A 19,127-nucleotide genomic window follows, 5' to 3' on the forward strand; every position below is an offset into this window, starting at 1 on the left:
TTTTACTTGTTCCTAACCAATTTAAATGGCATTTATTTCTTTTTCTTCTCTGGTTGCTGTAGCTTGGAGAGGGGAAAAAAACCTTTCTGTGGCCAAGTATTCTTTTTAAAGATGTGGTCTTTTTTAGTTACTGTTTGTAGCTCTGCCAATAGTACTCCTGTGAGATATTCCAGGGCAGAATGAAACTAATCACCATTATATGTTCATTACCAGCTACCACATATTTGGATCAGAGCAAGTGATTGCTGAGTTTTGGTTTTTACATTTTCTTCCAACACAGGTGCACAGAATTTGGTCATCCTGACCAGCAGGCAGCCCACCCTGCTTCTGCTGGGCTCTTTAGAACATATTTTTTAAAGGTCAGGGAAGAAGACATCTCCTATTATGCATTGTGCATTAACTGCTTGAGTGTGTTTTCTCACACTGGACATGTTTCCTTCTTAATGATGATGACAACTCAAAGCTTGAGGTACTTTAGAAAGTCATCTATCTGCCTCTGCTTCTGTGTGTGCATGTGCTGTCTATGTCTGTGTATGTGTGTATGTGTATGTGTGCTCTGTGTACATATGTATGTGTGTTCTCCCGGGGTGGGGGGGGGGGAACCCTATCCTTTTGTTGTTTAAAGTATTTTGTCATGTGGGGCCCCTGAGTGGCTCAGTCAGTTGAGTGTCCAACTTCTGATTTCAGCTCAGGTCTTGATCTCACAGTTGTGAAATGGAGCCCTGCATCAGGCTCCACAAGCATGGAGCCTCCTTAAGATTCTCTCTCCCTCTGCCCCTCCTCCACTCACGTGTGTGTGTATGTGTGTGTGCGTGTGTGCGTTTTCTCTCTCTCTCTCTCTCTCTCTCTCTCTCTCTCTCTCCCTCCCTCTCTTAAAAAAGTATATTGTCATGCTACTCCTTTAAGAAAATAATCTGGGGCAATAGGCATGGAAGCAGTTATATTTAGGAGTTTAAAATTATATGAAATGATAAATGGATATAAAGCAACAGAACAGACTAAACCAAATTTTAAATTGTTTTAACTTTTATTGAGTGTCTGCTAGCTATTACAGGCATTATATATATAAGAACTTGCTTGGGGCGCCTGGGTGGCGCAGTCGGTTAAACGTCCGACTTCAGCCAGGTCACGATCTCACGGTCCGTGAGTTCGAGCCCCGCGTCAGGCTCTGGGCTGATGGCTCAGAGCCTGGAGCCTGTTTCCGATTCTGTGTCTCCCTCTCTCTCTGTCCCTCCCCCGTTCATGCTCTGTCTCTCTCTGTCCCACAAATAAATAAAAAAACGTTGAAAAAAAATTAAAAAAAAAAAAAAAAGAACTTGCTTAACATTTGTAATAATCCTGGTTAGGTAGGCATTATTTATTATTTTTGTATTTTAAGTAGGCTTCACACCCAACATGGGACTTAAACTCAGGACCCTGAGATTAAGAGTCACGTGCTCTACTGACTGAGCCAGTCGGGTGCCCCCTAGGTAGACATCATTAACCTTATTTTATATATGAGGCAGAATAACTTGCTGAAGAATATGCAGTTAACAAGAGACAAAACAGGTTTGAATCCAACTTTGTCTTACTTTAAAGTCCATGTTTATTCCCTAGGGGCTCCTGGGTGGCTCAGTCAGTTGAGTGTCTGACTTCGCCTCAGGTCATGATCTCACAGTTCGTGGGTTCGAGCCCCGCATCAGGCTGTGTGCTGACCGCTTGCTCAGAGTCTGGAGCCTGCTTCAGATTCTGTGTCTCCTCTCTCTGCCCCTCCCCTGCTCACACTTTGTCTCACTCTGTTTCTCAAAAATAAATAAATGTAAAAAAAAAATTTTTTTTAAGTCCATGTTTATTCCCCTATGTCATGTTGGCTTGTCTATCTATAAGGTGAAAATGTCCTTTGCCTTGCAAATGACCCACAAGAGTTTGTGTAATACTGACGAGGGGAAGGAAGGGGTAGCACTCCACACATTCAAATAGGACAGACATTAATTCTCTGGAGTTATAGCTGAGTAACGGTCAGTAGGTGGCACATCTCTCACTGTGCCAAACTTACTTCTTAGGAAGCACAAGATGAAACTGCTGGTGTTGTTTGTCTGAAGGAGGCAGAAAGGAACTAGGCATGTCTACACAGGGAAAGAGCAGGCATGGGTCATGGATCAGCTCTGTTTAGGGGGCTCGGCTCCGAGGGCAGCCCTAGTTGAACTGTATTCTTGCTGGAACCACGCACATCTCCTCTTCACACTTTACCTGCCCGTCACAGATGCAAATCAGGAGCTGTCAACAAAGACTTGCAAGGGTCTCCCTGTGGGCACCCTACCCAGTGTCTGAGATTAGACTTATAAGTCACAGCAAGTTGTTCCTGTCTTCTCTCTGACAGTTTAAAAGAGCTACTGCCACATCTGGTTAAAGTAACTTTGTTTTTCCCAGAGGGAATCTTTGTTAGAATATTTTGCTTTCTTGCAGAATCTACTAAATTTAAAATAGCTACAGAATGAAACTATATATCTATATATGGAGATATAGCTGTAGATCAATATATAGATAATGTATGTGATATAATTATTGCTAATAATTCAACATTATTAACTACTATCTATGATATATTATATGGATATAGTTATCTGTTATATATAGCCATAATGTATAATATATATACATTATATATATATATATATATATACTCTATGTATCTATATAACTATAGATATATAGAAAAGAATACATAGATATAAGGACAGATATAACTATATCTGTATATTCTTACTCCGTTAGTGTTTTTTTTTTATTTAAAAAAAAATTTTATGTTTTTATTTATTTTTGAGACAGAGAGAAAGCATGAGCAGGGGAGGGGGCAGAGAGAGGGGGAGGCACAGAATCTGAAGCAGGCTCCAGGCTCTGAGCTGTCAGCACAGAGCCCGACGCGGGGCTTGAACTCATGGAGTGTGAGATCATGACCTGAGCTGAAGTTGGACGCTCAACCGACTGAGCCACCCAGGCACCCTTAGTGGTGTTTTTTTAATGTTTATTTTTTTAAAAAAAATTTTTTTAACGTTTATTTATTTTTGAGACAGAGAGAGACAAAGCATGAATGGGGGAGGGTCAGAGAGAGGGAGACACAGAATCTGAAACAGGCTCCAGGCTCTGAGCTGTCAGCACAGAGCCCGACGCGGGGCTCGAACTCACGGACCGTGAGATCATGACCTGAGCCGAAGTCGGCCGCTTAACCGACTGAGCCACCCAGGTGCCCCTTAATGTTTATTTTTGAGAGAGAGAGAGAGAGAAAGAGAGAGACAGAGCATGAGCAGGTGAGGAGCAGAGAGAGAGAGCGACCCAGGATCTGAAGCAGGCTTCAGGCTCTGAGCTGTCAGCACAGAGCCTTATGTGGGACTCCAACCTACAAACCACAAGATCATGAACTGAGCCAAAGTTGGATGCATAACTGACCAAGCCACCCAGGCGCCCCTAGTGTTTCCAATAATATAATTTAATGTAGAAACATTTCTGACTTATAATACTGTATCTATATATATAACTGTCTCTATATCTATCCATGTATCTGTACCTGTCTATATCTATATCTATATCTTTTTTTTAATTTTTTATAAAATTTTTTTTAATGTTTATTTATTTTTGAGACAGAGAGAGACAGAGCATGAATGGGGGAGGGTCAGAGAGAGAGGGAGACACAGAATCTGAAGCAGGCTCCAGGCTCTGAGCTGTCAGCACAGAGCCTGACGCGGGGTTTGAACTCACGAACGTGAGATCATGACCTGAGCTGAAGTCGGATGTTTGACCGACTGAGCCACCCAGGCGCCCCTGTATCTATATCTATCTACCTTCCTATTTTAGGAGGCACTAGCCTCCTCTCCTGCTGGGTCTTGCTGACAAACACTCTACCTTCATGTATTAGCTACATAAGGATTCCACCTAGACCCCATTGTTCCCAGCCCAAACAAGACTGTGGGGAACCAGGGCTATTTGGTTATTCTGGGTACTTTGCAAAGGCCACTGCTACTAAACAACTTTGGGCAGTTGCCCAAGACTTTCCGTTATCCACACAGGAAGCCAAAACAAGGAGGTAACTCAGAGGCAGGGAAAACATGCCAAGATCCTGGAATTTGTTCTCTATTGGCCATCTTTCCTTGAAAGAGCCACCAGAGCAATTAAAAATCAAACAAAAGAGAGACCCTACACACACACTCCTGTACCTCAACGTTCCGGAAGAGACCCCAAGGGGAAAATAAAATTTAGGAGGTTTGTTGAACCCACTGTAGAGCTGATCCAGAATTTAAATTGATTCCATAATTTATTGCATTTTAATTAGCAATCACAAGAGACCAAGTATTGTTTACTCTCTTGTTAGGAGCTCTAGCTGGAAACAAATACCAGGGAGCCTTAATAAGGATGAGTTATATTTACTGTTTTCCATTTTACAGTCTTGTTATAATCATCACAAGAAGAGATTCATTTAGTGTTCATCTGTTCTTGGTATGACATTTGTTGACCACTAGGGTGACATAAAATCAGAACATACCCCATAAGCCAAGAAAGAGCCTCCCTACTCCCACCCCACCCCATGCTTACTCCTTCATTGTTTTCAATAATATAATTTAATGTGGAAATACTTCTGGCTCAGGTTAGATGACATGAGTTCCCATGTGCCATCGTCACCCAAAATGCATCTAAATGACTGCTGTTGGTTATTTATTTAGAGCAGAATAATGTTACAGACAGCAGACAGCTGCATTTGTATGCTACTCCAACATGGAAACATTAGCCACATCAGACAGCTGAGAAACTGTTTGCTTGGTGTAAACCCGTTGGCTTATTAGATTACCCATCCAATGGCTTATCAGACTTTTTGTTTGTTTCATTCTATGTTTTTGTCTTTTTAATGACATTTCCTCAGGGCCAGAGCTTTTGGGGTTTCCAAACAGCTCTTGCTAATCTAACTCAAGCAGAAAGAACCCTGAACTTTTCTACCTGTGGGATGGGAGTCTCTGGGACAATGCATTTCTTTGGGAGCACTCTGGGTCCCTGTTCCTCCCTAGGAACATTCTAAAATACTTTTTAAATACCACTGTGTGTTATTGTAGTGATTCCCATCAGTCATCCCAGCTCTGCTTCTTGGATTGGGCTCCCAGCATGTAATCCAGCTCATTATCTCAACCCTAAAGGATGTTTCATTAAGCGAAGGAAAAGGACTTGATTCCAAAAGGCCACCCTCAAAACAGGGATGTTTTGTGTAATCTGAATACAGATACCCTTTTGAGGCTTTTCATTCAAAATGGACTTTCCTTCAAAAGTAGGTAAAGTAGGTGTCATTGTTTATTTATTCTTTTTTTTTTTTAACCCAGTTTTTCCACCCAGCCACAGAGGCACCAATCTGATGCTTGGGCTTTAATTAAAACTTGCTCCCTGTTAAAAAGCTCCTATTGTTCTTTACATTTAAATAGGATTCTTCTTAGATCTTTAACAAGACCACAGAGGAGTAATAAATCTAAGTAATTGTCCTTATTAAGAAGAGATTATTCTCACAAGACTATAACAGTCACCAAAGTAACTAAAGCCATTTCCAGGTAGCACTTAGAGTGTCCTCCTCCCACCCAAATACAGAAATGCCTCGTTAGTCACTTTCTTTGCAGCTCAAATTAAATTAGATGGCATTCTGTTTATTTTTCACACCTTTTGCTAACAGAAGAGGATTTTCCCTTTGATGATATTAATCAGGAAACCTCAAGTCCAATTGTGCTGAGTTCATGGGATAGGATGACCTCTTCTTCTTTCCTTCTTTCCTTTCTTCCTTCCTTTTCTCCTTCCACAACTGATGCCTGAGTTCTTGCTGTGCCAGACACTCTGCCAGGCATTAGTGAGTGGTTCAAAGATGAAAGACATAGTCCCTTGGATTGTATATTATCCATTCATCTAATATTAACTAAACATCTTCGAGGTACAAGACACTGTAGTAGGGGCTGAGTTTTTAGAGGGGGAAAAAGCCAGACACAGTTCCTGCCTTGTTGGAACTTGAAATGTTACAAAAATGTAGACGTCAACCCAATGATTTCATAATTGGTTAATTGCATCCATGGCAAAAGTTATGAAAGAGGGAACAGGGTGCTGTGTGATCATGCGCATGTTCCAGGGAGTTACGGAATTAGCCTATCAGAATTAGCCACTTAGTTTTTCTGTGACCTCTGCTCTCCTATCATACAAAACCGCCAGGGAAGATTTCTCATTTCCCAAGTTCTAGGTAAGCAGTGGCTCCTGATGTTTTCAGCTTTTATTTAAAATCCATGTTTTAAACTAGCCTCCCTTGGTTAGAGAAAGCTTACTTAACATGTCTAGAATAGAGTCATCAAAGAAAAAAAGGCAACAGAGCAAAACACCCATCACAACTGTATTTCATAGACATGTGCTCAGGTGTGCGTGCCTGTATACAGGTGAACTTGCCAAGAAACAGATCCCCTAAGGAGCTAGGGGAGGGGGCTTTACACCAAAAAAGGCAAAGTATTGTTTGCCAACCTATTGGCCCCAGTCTTTGTTTTCAGATCTGGAAGGCACAGCATACATCAGTTCAGCTCTTATTCACACTTCGTGTTGGGTATACTGTGACTTCTTGTTTGTGAATTGCTAATATGAACTGAGAAGTCTGTTTTCTCCAAAACTGCCAGCAACACACAAATTGTGGGTATTACTTGCAAAATTCATTCTCAGTATACAAAAGAGAAACACCCTAGAGCTGCACAGAGATGAAAGCTGAAAGCTTGCCGTCCAAAATAGAAAATATTCATCGTATGACCAAATCAAGGGCTCTCTTTCATCCACCCATCAAGTCCAAAAGTTTTCTTGAGAAACAAGATCAGTAGTTCCATCTGCCGGGAAGTCTTGCTTTGTGCCCATCACTACCTTTGGGGATTGCCCAGGGGCTGATCTGGACTTCAGTGTTGCAGACTCAGTGCTTTAACAACCCACCAAGAACAGATCCTTTTTCTTGGGGGTAGAGATTCATTAGCCAAGTAGAGAGACTGAAGAATAAAGGCAATTTGCTGGGTCACTAGTCAGCAATGAGAAATAACCTCCATCAGGACCCCTGTGCTCAAAAGTCCCCATGACTAATATGTTCTTTTCCTGAAGGTAGACTCAGAGTCATGAGCAGAATTGCCAGGCCAGGGGGGCAGAGGGGTGGGGTGGGTAGAGGAAGGGTAATGGGATCAGAAAAAGAAGGGATAAATGACTTGACTATGAAATCAAATGAATATAGACTGATGCTTCCATCTGGCAAATGGATCTAGAACTAATTGGGGCTTGAAGACTAGAATTCAACTGGTCTCAACTCTCTGTGTTCATCTTCACATCACAGATGCCTTTGTAAATGAGACCCAGTGACTCAGTTTATTCAGTTAGACCCCCTTTGACCTGGATGAATCTTTCCCAAATAGCACTTTGCCATGCACATTAAAGTAACTGAGAGAGTAGCCTCACAAGAGCCTTGTTGAGGCCGTAAATATAAGGCTGTTTCCTCTTTACCAAAGAATAGTGTTTCAGGAAAAAAACCCATCTCGTCTTGTATTTGAACATATATGATATGTATAATAAAGTTAAGAATCAGTAATTGAATAATTCCAGAACCATGACCTCAATGGGGTAAGAATCCTTTCCATGACTTCCTATTGCCTCCGAAAATACTGGTTTTTGGAAGAAATGGGTATAATATTGGCTGTCTGGAGGAAATGAGGGAGAGAGGTTTCTAAAAATAGTTGAATTATGTAAACAAGGGGGGAATAGAAAGGCATTGAAGACAAACATACCTACTTCATCACTTTGGGATCCAGTCTCAATCCCCTGCACTGGCATTCAAGGCCCTTTGCTTATGCCATCAGCACATGCCCTTGATTCTCTCCTTTTTCCAGTCTTCCAGCGCTGACGAGCTGCTCTTCTAATGGATGTAGTCTTCCCTTGTGTATGTTACACTTCCCCTGCATTGCTGGTGGGCTTTTACATTGCTAGTAGGGTCTCTCCTTCATGTGACTTTGCTTCTCTCTGATGTTGATCTTATTGTTTGGTACTCGAAGGGCAGCCTTATTTCCTGGTTCTTGGGGGTGTGGGGTGAGGTTGCAGGGAGTACATACTGAAGCCCCAACTATACAAATAAAGGCTCTATCATCCTAATATATTTCTAACTACTGACATGAACAAGGTTTGGATTTGGGCAGGCACCAGAATGCACATGTATGAAAATGCATGTACTGTCATCTCTACTTTGAGATCCTCTAATGGGAAAATCCTTTTGAATGAAGATGTGATGACCTAAAGTGGCAAAGGAGGACACTTGCATTTTCTCTAAGCTTAATAGAATTTATGATTGTAACTTTGTGTAGGATGAGTTTGGACAACAGATGTTCAGTGAAGAATATTTGCAGATAATGATCAGAAAACTATCAAGTGCTATATAGATCTAGCCATATATTTCCAGTCAGGAAGAGAATAATGCTTTTAAAGCCTAAGACAGACCTGTAATTCAGGATATGCCACATATTCTGGGCTTATTTATGGGTCGACGAAATAATAGGGTGGATTTGTCTTTCTTACCAGTTCCCTTTACAGAATTCTTGCTGCATATGTCATTACATTGCTTGTATTATTAGATCCATTTCTTGACAAGCAAAGAAGCTGTCCCCCCCATGTGCTCCTTCTTCTGACACATACGGCTGTCACGTGACTCAGAGTAGGAGAGGGGAAATTTAGAACACTTGCCTCAAAGGGTCTCTGGCTTAATGACTGACTAGCGACATATAAGAAAAAAAAAAAAAAAAAGCCTGCTGGATGAGATAGAAAAATCCTAGAAAGAATGGAAAATGACTTTTTAGTTTTAAAATTGTCTGCAATGGAAATGGCTCCCCTCTCATGTGTGGCAGAGGCTGTCGGTGCTCATTCAGATCCCGGGTGTGTATGCCAGGCATTTGGGGCCTGGCTCCTAAAATGCCCAGCAAGGTCTTCCCTGGTCCCTCACCTTTGCCATCTCTGTGCCTAGAACAAAGGACTCCGCTATGTCAGAGCCACACACGATATTAGGAGCTGGAACCCTGACCTCATGACTTTAAGTCACACAACCAGCAACATGCACGTTGGACTTTGTGTGAATGAAGAATAGCTTTCATTGTTTGTTGTGTTAAACCCCTGAGATTGTGTAGCTGTCAGTTATCACACTCACCTAGCCCAACCTATCAGAAGCAGGCAAACCCAGTGAGTAATATGTTACCAAGGTACTCCATGGATTTCATCATCAGGCACATGTATCCTCCTTGTTCTGATGTATGAATGCAGATGCACCTACAACCCAGGTCACTTTTTCCCTGGGAATCCAGCCAGCTCCCTACTTTGCAGCACATTTGTAAGTGATTTTCTTATGAAATAAATATTCCAGATGGAAAGCCCCATCAGACCTAATATTGCACTCAAACTTAACCTGGGGCCTATTCAAAATAGGCTCTGCTTTAAGGCTGGGTCTGAGTCTGAGCCGATGTCCTTGAGGAGTAGCCAGATCAAAGTTTGGACCCAAGTGTAAGCCAGTGCCTGGCACGTATTGGAATCTCCACAAACATTGGTTGAACAGCGAGATTGTGAGGTACAATCAAGAAACAATGTCAAGGGTTAGAGGCTGGTAGAAAGTACAGTGGATGCCTGGGTGGCTCAGTCAGTTAAGCGTCTGACTTTGGCTCAGGTCATGATCTCACATTTCATGAGTTTAGCCCCGCATTGGGCTCTGGCTGTCAGTGCACAGCCCACTCTGGATCCTCTGTCTCTCTGTCTTTCTGTCTGTCTGTCTCTCTCTCTCTGCCCCTCCCCCCTGCCTCTTTCTCTCTCTCTCTATCTCTCAAAAAAAAAAAAAATTAAAAAGTACAGTGGAGGGGCACCTGGGTGGCTCAGTTGGTTAAATGTCTGACTTTGGCTCAGGTCATGATCTCACAGCTCGTGAGTTCAAGCCCCACATCAGGCTGTGTGCTGACAGCTTGGAGCCTGGAGCCTGCTTCCGATTCTGTGTCCCTCTCTCGCTCTGCCCCTCCCCTGCTCATGCTCTGTGTGTGTGTGTGTGTCTCTCTCAAGAATAAATAAACATTAAAAAAATTTTTTTTAAAGTACAGTGGAGCAGGAGGCAGCAGTCTGAGAATGGAGTGCTACCTTGGCAGGAAGGCTTGCATGGTGTACTGAGCTGCCTAGAGGTGCATGTTTTCTTTAAGCCCAAGTTGAGGTTCACAGCAAAATTAGACAGAAAGTACAGATAGTTCTGATATGCCTCCTGCCCCCCACATGCTAGTCTCCCCCACTATCAACATCCCCCAGCAGAGTGGTACATTTGTTATAACTGATGAGCCTACATTATACGCCATCATCACTCAAAATCCATAGCTTATATTATAGTTCACCCTTGGTGTTGTACATTCTATAGGTTTTGGCAAATGTATAATAGTTTCACTGCCCTGAAGATCAGAGGTACATTTTTACAGTGGACACAGGTAAGCGGCTTTGTCCACGGCTTTCTCTTCTGAGGCATTTTCCCAGCACACAGCCAAAAGACCCCCACGAATTCTTCAGAGATCCATGTGGGAAAAGAAAGCCCACCTAGGATCCTGGCAGATGGCATAGAGAATGTGGCTCCATTCCCAGCATTCTCTGGAGTTTAGCTTGAGACAATAATAAGAATCCTATAGGATCAATGATCTCACTCGTTTGGACTACAGTAAATCTCTCCTATATTACTGCTCAGCCTCTGAGAATATTATATTGGGTCTCATTTTATTAAAGAATGTCGTGCATACCCAGAAGTCGCTATTTAATTTTTAGCTGCAAGATACAATTTTGAAAAACCATTATCTAGAAAGTGCAATAATCAAACAATACAATCATGAATGTTAAACCTCCTTGGAATATTCTTTTAAATGCTTGCCTGCTGGAAGCAAGAGTTGACAAGGAAGTGTGTGACTTGGTCGGCTTTCTAATTTGTCAAAGCATCTACATTTTCCAACAAGATATACTTGTTAAGATATGTTTTTTTCCCCCCTCTGGATGATTGTTTTGAAACTATCAAAAATGCAAAATCCTTAAATAAGGAAGATAGATTTGCATTTTCTATTCATTCCTGCCTTAGATGTAGGATTAAATCACTTTAAGAGACACAACTGAATCTTTTCTCAGAGGAGCCAGACGGTCCACATACATCACCAATTGCCTCTGAGTTTTCTGGCTGCTCTGTGAGATCAGACTCGTAAATTTTGTGACATATGGAAAATATCAGAAAACCACAGCATGCATTTTAAAAGGGTCCAGAAAGCAGGACTCATGCTATCGTGATACATCCCTGGTAATTCACCATTGTTCCCATCACCCGTCCCTGACTCTCTGTGGAGAGGACCCAGTGGGTATTTGGCCAGGGACTGGGAAACTCAGGGGTAATCCAGTTGTTTGGGGGGGTTATTCCCCTCTCCCCACCACATACTCCCCCCCCCCCCACCTCTCTCTCAGCACATGTTTCTTTGTACCATAACCCACATGTCTGTCTTTACTATTGGTGTTTAACTGACAGAGGCCAAGGCCTAGACCTTATTTTCCTTATATGCCCTGAACTTAGAGGTACTCAAATCAATGAATGTGTCCACCTGCTTGGGGAGCCTGGGGATGGAGCAGGGATTGACCGTAACTCCTACCTTCTTTTATGCACACTAGCTTCACGGCCTTAGGCAAGGTACTTCACCTTTCTACACCTCAGTTTCCTTGTCTGTAAGATGGGAATGATGATGATGTCCACCTCCTCGGAGGCTGTGACTGTTGGAGGATTTATACATGTATTATACTTAAAATGGTATCTTGCAATCAATAAATCTTAGCAAACAAAATGAGCTCTCAAAAAATGTGAGCTGTCCTTATCAGTCATGATAAATGTCATTCCAAATGGCCAGACCCCCCTTGACCTTCCCACATTGGCCCAGGGTTCTCTTCCAAGTGTGCAAGTGAAGGCGATTGGATTCATTTGGAGGAGTGATTCACTGGGGCCGTCAGGGATGTTGCTGAACAGAGATGGGGGTGTTTTCCCTGGAGTGGCCTACCTTGGCTGTTTGAATGACCCAATAGTAGGAATTCGTCAACATCTGCTCGAAAAAAGAAGACCCTAAACACAACCTTCACACTTTTCCCAGACCCCGTCCCTAAGGGGTCCTTGGATGACACTGGAAAGGGTGGCAGAGTCCAGACCTGACCTTGGCCGGCACTTCAGGCTCTAATGTGCCTGAAAGTCCACAGGCCCAAGAAGGACTCTGAAGGGAAGTGGGGGGTGATGATCCATGAAAGGAATAAGTTCCACCCTGCAGGGAGCATGGGAAAAAGTCCTGGCCACCGGCTGAGGTTAGTTGGTACCTCAGAGGCAGAAACTATGAAACCTCAAACGTGTAGGCAAAAGGAAAAGACGATGTTTGGAGGAGAGGGAGAGGCAGTGGGTGGGGAGTGGATAGAGCTGGAAGGCTGTCCTAGACACAGAGGCGGTTCTCCATCCTCAAACCTGCCTGGCCCTCTAAGCAGGGGGCTGTGAACTGAGGAAGCAACATATCTGGGTGTTATCTGGCGGCTTTAGGGAATGGAGAATAAGAACGAGCCTCCCCAGAGCCATTTTCACTGGAGACTCTCCCACAATGGAGAGGCCCTCATCCATAAGGGAAGAGGTTTTGTGATGTCGGCCCTGGGTCCACAGATGGGTGATTCAGAAGCAGGTCCCAACTCTCTGTCTACCTGTTTGGGGCCTTTGGGTGGTCATTTTGCCAAGCTGAGACTCGCCCCTCCTGTGAAATGGAGTTAATATGCCTCCTTCACAGAGCCATTGTCCATCTCTAACGAAATAAGGCTTGGGGCACCTGGGTGGCTCAGTCAGTTGAGCCACCGACTTTGGCTCAGGTCATAATCTCACGGTTTGTTAGTTCAAGCCCCGCATCAGGCTCAATGCCGTCAGTGCAGAGCCAGCTTCTGATCCTCTCTCTCTCTCTCTCTCTCTGCCCTTCCCCCACTCATGCTTGTGACATGTTCTAAGAGCTATAACATGATAGATTAATAACAGGCATTTCACTTATAATAATCAGTATTTATGATGGTTTAAAGAATCCTGGGTGGTAGAACTGAGCCAGGTTTGGTCTTTAGAACCAGCAGCCATGGCAGCAATGAAGGGAGAGTCCCCCTGGCTCTGATGCCCTTTTCCAACCTGCCCTCACTCCCTCCTCTATCCTCCACAGCCTGGCTAAGACTGGCAATATAGGGTGGCAGTTGAAGGTATGGGGAACCAGACTGCCTGCATTTGAACCCTGTCTCTGTTACTGAGTAGCTTCATGTCCTTAGGCAACATATTTAACATTTCTATATCTCAGTTTTCTTGTCTATAAATGGGGACAATAGTGGCATCTACCTCATAGGATGGTTTCTTGTAAACACCAAATGGTTTATTACATGTATTATACTTAAAATGAGAGCTAACAAAATGAGTGTGCAAATAATGTGAGCTGTCTTTATCAGTCATGGTAATGTCATTCCAAATAGTCCAACTCCATTGACCTCCCTCATTCGAAGAACACCGGGACCTCTCCACTCTGGTAGGCCACTGGGAAGCTGGGAAGAAAAACGTTAGGAATTTCTGCAAACGTGAAAATATCTAAGGAGAGAGAAGAGGGGCTGTTTGCAGATCATGCGTAGCTTATATGATTCACTCAGAACCAAAACTGGAGCTGTCGCCTAATGATCCAAGCTGACCCGCCACAGAGGGAAGCTATGATCCTCTACCATCTTGGATCAGTGGGACCAGTTCTCCTCTGTTCCTCCCATGCACCTCCGGTGAAGAATCATACACTTTAAGACTGGAAGGGAGGTGCCTGTGTGGCTCAGTCAGAGGGCTCTTGACATCAGCTCAGATCATGATCTTTCTGTTGGGAGATCAAGCCCTACATTGGACTCAGCCATGGTCATGGAGGCAGATGAGGCTGGAGTCAGTGGAGGCAGATGAGGCTGGAGACCAGAGGGTATGGGGCTTCGTGTGCCTTGTTAAGGATTTGAGCTCGGAAGATGGGAGCCACAGCAGTTTTGGGCAGAGGAACTATGCAATCAAATGTGTAATCTGGAGAAGCCATTCAGGGGCTGGCGGGGTGGAAAGTGAGTGGGTGTGGGCAGGCCTGGAGGAGGTTGTCCAGTTAGCCACCTGGAGGCTTGGTCCTATGCCTTTTCCTGGTTCCCTGGTGAGCAATAGGACTTTCCAGAGACCCAGGGCACCAGAGTCACACTGACATTCTACATGTTGCCAGCAAACATCCACCAGCATGCCCCCCCCACAGTCCCTGCCACCATGTTAACTGTTCTCAATCATCCAGGTATTTCCCTCACCCAACACAGCCCATGTACTTCAGGTGGAAACTTGACTGCTCTCCTGGGGCATGAAGCTTAGGCTAAAGTGAATGATGCAACTCTATCCCCTGGTCACAGTGTTTGCTTTAAGAATGAGCAAGTGATTCAACTCAGGCCACTGAGACGCAAGGCAGTAATTTTGGGGGGCTCCAGAAGGTGAAATGTGCAGATCTGAGGACTGCAACTGTTATGACTGTTTTCTAACATAAGGGAAGGAAGCCCTAGGATGAAGCTGGCCAGGAATAGCAGAAAATATCAGAGAAACAGACCCAAGGCCTTGATGAGGGGGTGAAGCCAGATCAAACCAGACCTGAAGCACATCTCTCTCACCTCAGAACAAACCTCTGGACTTTTCAATTACATGAGCCAATACATTCCCTTTGTTTTACATACTTTTTTCCCTTACTTACAAAGCCCAGGGGCAATAATCTAGGGCACTGTGGCCAAAAGTGAGCAGCTTAAACATGTAAAAAAAAATCACTAGGAATTTTTCCTGACATCATTTTAGAAAACTTAAAGATTGCTTCAAATTAAAACCAGTTTGCAAAGCTCTCTGCTGCATGGGAGTTTCCTCTTAAATCCACTTTTCTGGGTACCCCCTAAAGCGGTGGTGCACTGCCACCTGCTGGTCACAAAACAGAACCTGCCCCAGGAAGCCTGAAAAGCTTTAATGCTGGAAAAGGTCTTAAAGATCAGGGTGGGAAATAGGGAAATGCTTTCTCTGCTAGTGTATATTTCTGAGCTGTCTGAGTTTTGATTCGTATGTGTTATTTTTATAGTCAGAAAAAAATCTAGATATTTAAATTGGGAAATACAGTATTTCATTATCTTGCGATGTTTATCATATCTAGCTGCTTCATCGATCCCTGCTGTTTGCTTTAAAAGCAGCAGTTACAACAACCACACCACATCAAAAACCCTTCTCATTCTTTCTCTGCCCACCTGGAAACACACACACACGCACACACGCACTCGCTTTGCCTTTATTACTTCTGCCTGAAGCACCAGCCATTTCTTCACTCCTGCTTCCAGCCAGCCCATTGCTAGCCTGTTAGATCTTCTAGGCAAAAGGCAGACCCCAGTCCAATGTCTCTCTATTCAGGAAATGCTTATCATGCTCCCCAAGTATTCTTCTTAGAGTGTCCCTCTAGGCTTGACGCCAGGAGCAGCCACTAACCCTGGGAAGCACCGGATTTGACAGCAGCTCGCTCTAAATATTCTCTTTGCAAATCCTCCTGGTCTTTTCCTAGTGGTTAAGGAATTTAAGACTTGTTTTGCCCTGTTCTTGATACTACTTTGAGGTTTCTGCACAGTGAATCCTTTGGAATTTAACATCATGGAATTTAGTATTCATGCCTCAGCCAAAACTGAGATAATAAGAATCCCATCATAAATGCTGTTACAATACAAATTCCTCCTGGCCTCCATTTGAGGCGGACCTGACCAGCACCAGGAGACTAGCAGTAGCCTCAGGCTACCAGCAGGTGGCACCCCAATCAGCCTTAATTGGGGGGCTCCTCCTAGGACTACACCAGGTGCCAGTAGCCTCCACCATCATCCTTCTGGGCAAACCCTCCCTCCTCTACAGCCCCGCTTCAGCCTGCCAATCTGTTCACCTAATTGTTACTCGAGCTTTGGCTTCTCTTCTCCAGTGCTCTGAAACTCCCACAGAGGCCTAGTTCCTTGCTGGCTCCCTCCCCTCCAGGATCTTTTCCTGTGTTGACCCAACCCCAACCCCTCCAGGGCTGGCTGGGGCTGATTTGGCTGAGCACTTTCCTCATGGACTTCCATAGACATATTCTGCTTTGCATCAGAACATTATATGACCATGCCCTCTTGTATGAAGCTTGAATTTTCACGTTCCTAAGGACATGGCACCCTGGACTATAGCCTCATAGGAGTTTGCCCTATGGCCAAGCTAGTTTTCCCTGGCCCCTCTCCAGCTGGTCCAGGAGCCTCTTCCTCTTTGAACCAGTGGTGAGGCTGTCCCCCTCCCCCCCCCCCCGCCCCCCACATATCCCCAATACATGTGTATTTACAGCCCCAGGCCTGCAATGTCCCATATGATCTGGCCTCACTCCAGTCACATCTCTTCCTTCCTCAGCCTTCCCCACAGACTGCACTGACATTCCTTCTTTCCTTAAAAAGATATGTTCAAAGCTGCAGAAAGCAAGCTCACACCTGCCTCAGGACCTTTGCACTACTGTTCCCTCTGCCTTCTGCACTCCCACTCATGCCCACCTCTATCTTCCCATTCAGGTGTCACCTCAAATAATGTGTCCTCAGAGAAGCCTTCCCTGACCATTCTATCTAGATTGTCAACTGCCATCACACCCTATGTTCCTCCCTTTCTTCTGAAATTTTCTCCTGTACTTTCTGTTTACGTGTGTATTGTCATCTAGTCAGATAACAAACCCTACCTAGAATGTAAGCTCCATGAGGATGAGTACCTTGTCTGTCCTGTTCACTGCTGTATCCCCAACATCTAAAACAGAGCATGGCATTAGTGGGGACTCCATGTTTCTTAAGGAAGGAATGAAGTGTGTCCCAGAGCCACCCTCCTGTAGTGTCACATCCCCGGAACCTACAGTTGAGTTCATCTGCATGACACAGTGCCACAACATCTGCATCCATCGATGGTTCTTGGTGGCCACCCCCTGCTTGGTAGAACCTCGAGTGGCCCTTCGAAGCCAACTTTCCCACAATTTCAAGTTTTCGCCTTTAGCCCACAGGCTGCCAGGTGGTTTCTGACACTTTCCTCTGGTCCAGTTCCAGGTGGAGTGTCGGCTGCTGAGGTTGCTGGGGTCCACAAGCCCCATGAAGGTTCCCAGGCCCTGCCACAGCTGCCAGCCCCCTCACATGTCCCTCCACGTTGTGCGATGTCATCTTTTGCTGTGTCACAGCTCTGGGTATTAAGGGCTCAATGACACAGACAAGCCCCTCTCCTCTGCCCTCGTGTTAGCCTTCTCTGTGTGACCAGAATGTCCTTCCATTTTGTCCGTCTCTCATCCTTTTGGAATCAGTATTAATGATTGCCATGGTCTGAATGTGTCCCCGCCCTTGAATTCCTATGCTGAAATCCATCACCAAGGTGATAGTGTTAGGAGGTGGGGCCTTAGGGAGGTGATTAGGTCATGAGGGTGGAACCCTCTTGAATGGGATTAACACTCTTATAAAATACTAGTGCTCTGTAGGATATAAGTTCTATCCCGCCGACCACGCCCCCTCCAGCCCCATCCACCATGTGAGGATACATGTCTGTGGCCTGGAAAAAGGCCCTCACTGACCATTCTGGCCCCCTGATCTCACACTCCCAGCCTTGAAAAATGTGAGCAGTAACATTCTGCTGTTTATAAGCTCACCGGTCTGTGGTATTTTGCGACAGTAGCACTAACGGACCAAAAGAACAACCTGTGTGAAACTGGCCCTGCATCTGGGGCCGGAGACGCTGGCACACTTCCCTGCCTGGGGCTGGAGCACCTTACCTTGATTCCGACCTCCTCTCTCCCAGCCTTCTCACTGCTCCTGCCTCCCAAGCCCCACGTTGACCTCTGCTGGCCGGTTACACCAGGGCTTGTGGCATCTCTATGCTAGGGGGTCTGGGGTAAAGCGTACCTGGGCTCAGAACGTGATTTCTCCACACGCTGTCGCTGTGGGACCTAGGGCAAGAGACTGAGCCTCTCTGAGCTTCTGTTGCCCCTTCTGTAAAATGAGGTCGATAGAAGCATCTGCCCCATAGGGCAGCGGTGAGGCTCAAAGGAGATAGACGGTGCCAGTGAAGCACTCACTAAAGAGCCTGGCACAGAGCTAGCATTCCATAAATAGCAGCTATTATTAACTGCGTGAACCTAGACTGCTCCCAATGTCACTGTCATTTCTCGGCAGAAGCTACATTTAAAGACAAGAACTAATTTTCCTTAATTTGTATTCCCAGCACTTCGGATGGTGTTTGATACACAGTGGGTGCTCAAGTGTTTGGTGAAGTTATTTGAGAACATTAAATTCTTCTCATGTAGATTTTATCTTTGTTAAGGATAAAAATTACACACACACACATATATATGCATGATTTTTTTATTGTGGTAACATATACATAAAATTTACCATTTTAACCGTTTTAAACTGTACAATCAGTAGCATTAAATACCTTCACATCGTTGTGCAACCATGTGTTTTGTTTTTTTTTTCAATCCCTCACAGCCTGCACTTGAACAGTAACAGAAGCTGAGTCTACATAGACTCACTCAGTGCATGTGAATAAAGAAGGCTTTGTTCAAACAGCTACTGTGCCTGCCCCACCCCCACCCCCCCAGCACAATTCCTTGACACAATAGGTGCTCAATAAATGTAAAATGAACCACCAGCCAAAGTTGCACTCTGGCAAGGAAACTGGACAGGGCCTTAAGACATGTTTAGGGCTCACAAAGTTGTTTTTGTTTTGTTTTGTTATATATTTTTTAAGTTTATTTATTTTGAGAGACAGAGAATTCGAGCAGAGGAGGCACAGAGAGAGGGAGACAGAGAATCCCAAGCAGGGATTCTCCTTGCCGACAGAGAGGAGCCCAGTGTGGGGCTCGATCCCACAAACTGCAAGATCATGACCGGAGATGAAATCAAGAGTCAGAGGCTTAACCGACTGAGCCACTCAGGTGCCCCAAGTTCTTTTTGTGTTAGTTTTTAGCAAGGTGGTTCGAATAGGTTGGAACCTCATGCACAAA

At 44.5% G+C, this 19,127-nt stretch overlaps 1 long non-coding RNA gene across 1 annotated transcript in view; it reads left to right on the forward strand.

The window, feature by feature from the left end:
• The window catches only part of LOC132671814 (uncharacterized), a 34,050-nt gene extending 15,592 nt beyond the window's left edge, over positions 1-18,458 (forward strand). Inside the window, exon 3 of the long non-coding RNA XR_009607256.3 lies at positions 17,179-18,458. This is a non-coding gene — a long non-coding RNA (uncharacterized LOC132671814). The remainder of the gene's footprint in view (positions 1-17,178) is intronic.
• The last annotated feature ends 669 nt before the right edge of the window (positions 18,459-19,127 follow it).

This window comes from Panthera onca, chromosome C1 (assembly GCF_046562875.1).
Source record: "Panthera onca isolate mPanOnc1 chromosome C1, mPanOnc1 haplotype 2, whole genome shotgun sequence".
Taxonomy (NCBI): domain Eukaryota; kingdom Metazoa; phylum Chordata; class Mammalia; order Carnivora; family Felidae; genus Panthera; species Panthera onca.